Raw genomic sequence first — 3,725 nt, 5'->3', positions numbered from 1 at the left:
AATTTATTGTGCAAGATGTTCAACCGTCTAAAACTGTCCCCTTCAGGCAGAATCGTTATTAGATCATTCAGAGAACAAGACATTTGAATTCAAGAAAAAGAATCTGAACATTAATGTTTTTCTCAAAATTGTTTGTTTTGTATACATGCATCGAAATTTAAATTATACATGTACAATTTACAAAACTTATACATTAATACAAAATATGATGAAATGTAAAATAAAACATCAAGAATAAATGGATTAAAATAAAGTACATAATAATAATGAATTAAATAGTCAATAAATAAATATAGTGGCACTACTATCACTATGAGGTATTTTATCGGGAACCATGTGATTTAGAACCTTAGAAGATTAAACAGTCCAAAACTCCAGTATATCCAGTGTGGGAAAGTTGCATGGTGACAACAATGAGATGTAACATAATTCAAATATAAATAATGTTTTTGATCCTTATAATGTTTTAGTAGGGAAACTGTGACTGAAATTGGTTTTAAAACCCAAATTTAGTTTTGGTTTTGGCTGCAAAATTCAATTTCGATTGGACCTTACCTGTCTGTGAATAATGTAACAAGACCAGATCTTATACCTGAGAAAAAGTTTCAACACTGGTATGGACCAAAAGAATTGAATACATAAAGTACTCGGTATGGAAAGAAAGTATTGAAATGGTATCAGTATTGCCAGGTTATTGTATATTAAAATATTATATTTTAATGACTTTTTGAAAAACAAAGTTGGTTCTTTTTATTGAATTTTATAATTTATTTATTCTGTTATTTTAACAAAACTTTTCAAATTAATGCGATCAAAACCATCAAAAATAATATAAGATGTCTCAGATGCTTATTATTATTGTATTTATTAATGAATGATGAAAAGCTAACAACTGAAAATAGGAGTCTGCTGAAATATTTTCTTTATAAAAGGGTCCATGACCTTTCAAAGTTTTGGAATCATGACCTAAGATATTGCAGATGTTATAAATTTTGTCAATGCATGCATTCTGAGTTGCACAAATTGGTCAGAACTATCCAAAGTGGTATTTATTTATCTCATAAATATTACAGCATTCTATAATTATAATTTCTGCATCTGTTTTATGACTACTATTTCTTTATTTTGTGACTTATTTCCCTGATCAGTAGTCATCACAATGTTTCTTATATGATACAAACTTGTGAAAGCTTAAATTACACAGGACTCTAAACTTTGTTTCAGAAAATAAAGTACACATTCATATCTATATATATATAAAGTGCATTTTTTTTGCATGTTTTAGGTGAAACTTCTGTCTTATCACTGAAAATGTAAACTTAATTTAGATGCCATTTTGAGGGGTCGATTTGCTTGAATTCATGTTTGATACTCTTAATCTCTCTCTTTATTTATCATAGTCATAATTAATGGTGAAATATATAACATTTTCAGAAATATATTCAATTTAAAACATGTCAATACATCAAGAAAGCAGAGCAATTTTTTAATGAAGTTTTAAGTTGAATTAGACTTAGGTCAGAAATACATGCATAAAATATAGCATAAATTAAGTTGGAATCAAAGCATAATGATATTTTCTAAAGTTTCTATTGAAATCAAACACAAAATCAAGTAGAGTAAGTTTCTTCTTATACACTGAAAAATTTTCTGTAAAGTGTAGCCAATAAAAATCTTTCATGATGATGATCATTCTAGACACCAGACTTTATGCAGATTTACAAAATAGCAGCATGCTTTATTACTCTGTGTAGGAACTTAAAAGGTATTAAATCTAAGTTTAAGATTTAGTGTATATATTTGAAATTATTTATTAAAATGTACTAGTTTATAACATCTCTCTTCATTAGCTCTTTTCAATCTTGTTATGCAAAGTTTGTGTATTGGTCCATTGTTAGGCTTAAAATCATATATACAGTAAAACCTGTCTATGGCGACCACCCACGGTTCCTTCAAAAAGTGGTCTTTTAGACAGGTGGTCATCCAATACAAGTAGAGCTGTAATACCGTATTTCCGTACGTATTTTGCTCACTTTTTTTAGCCATTTCTACGTAGCAAAACTCCAGGTGAGTAAAAATAAGCGAATTTTTTCAACGCTAGAGCTATATTGGTATTGTATTTTATTCTTATTGGATAACTCAATTTACAGGAGTTTGTTGTGATTTTATAAGACAGATTTAATACCAATATTTTAAAGATTAATGCANGTGTCGAGTCAGCGCTGACAACAGCGCTACCTCAACGTTGAAAAAAGGAACGAATTTTAACGAGCGTTGAGATCAGCGCTGAGTCAGCGTTGAAAATTGGAATGTCCCGTATGACTCGCATAATTGGTAGTCTCGAGTTAGACCCTTCGAACGAACTCGAAAGGCGAGCGGAAGTAGGTCATATTCACTTGTTTACGTTTGTCGATAAGCATGATGGGATTATTTACAATGCATCTGGGTTTGCGACTATAACGATTCGATCAATCAACTTAACTGTAACAAGTTGTAAACAAATCAATGCGAATTAGTTTACACGTGCTACAGTTAAAAGTTGTCTTATGGCAATATAGTACGCAGAAACAAAATGAAAACCTCCAATATTTTATTTTAAAAATAAGCGAAGAACAAAAATAAATATTACTAACATATGTAGAAAATAATAAGAAAATGAACATCGGAAAATTCGACAACAAATTTACAAGAAAAAGACAATTCGCTTTGTGGAGAGAATTAGTTGAAAAATTAATTGCCTGTGTTATGTAATGGAAAAGGTATTATAATTTATTCCTTTCTTCATATAGTTTTCTTCTTTAATCTATTTCTTAAATTGTTTCGTCTATTAAGATTATTTATTAATCAGAACTTAATTAACACTTCTGATAAATAATCTTAATATAATGTCTATTCTCTTAATAATTTATACATATAATTTACAATTTTTTTTCCGATGAATTAGATAATTTTTTTTATTTTTGGAAAAATTTTCTGTTTAATTTTATCAATTATAAATGAAATTTTTTTATTAGTATTGACTGGACACAAAAATAAATGTCATCTACTCGTGGTGGAAAAATTCGTGGCCTTCTCAAACAACGTCTTTCGGCTCTTTCTAACTCTTCGATAGCGATAAGAATTGCGTATTCGTCAGCCATTTTCACTATCGTATAGCGATCTCGCACACTCCGCTCAACGTGAGTAGCAACTCGCACGGTGAGATATGAAAGCGCTGGTTAGATCTTGAGACTACCGATTTTACGTCAGAGTGTGAGATGGTATCACGTGACACTGTCAACACGTTGGGAGTTGTAACACGAAAAACTCGAGACTAAGTCCCCAGAATTATGCTTGTCCAGTTACTTGACGTAACGAAGTAGCGGCATCTCGTGGTAAAAAACGAAACTACGGCATCGGAATTGTCCTGTAATCACACGCCAGTGTCTTTTATGATTAATTAACTTGACAAAGGGTTTTCAAACTCCCCAGTGCACTAACGGCAAAAAAAAATCTAATACAGTCGACCCCCCATAACACTGTTGATAATTCCGTTTTATATGAATTCCATGTTGTACGAATCACTTAGATTTTACAAATATGTGAGCCGTTCACAGCCCGGCACACGTATTTGTAAAATCTAAGTGACTCGTACAATATGGAATTCATATAAAACGGAATTATCAACAGTGTTATAGAGGGGTTACATTCATCGTTCTAAAGTTGTAGTGCACGGATTTTACTTC

The sequence above is a fragment of the Centruroides sculpturatus genome, unplaced genomic scaffold (genome assembly GCF_000671375.1).
Source record: "Centruroides sculpturatus isolate CEXI.00-Female unplaced genomic scaffold, Cexi_2.0 scaffold1232, whole genome shotgun sequence".
Taxonomy (NCBI): domain Eukaryota; kingdom Metazoa; phylum Arthropoda; class Arachnida; order Scorpiones; family Buthidae; genus Centruroides; species Centruroides sculpturatus.
The sequence above is the reverse complement of the archived record's forward strand: the minus strand, read 5'-3'. Positions refer to the sequence as shown.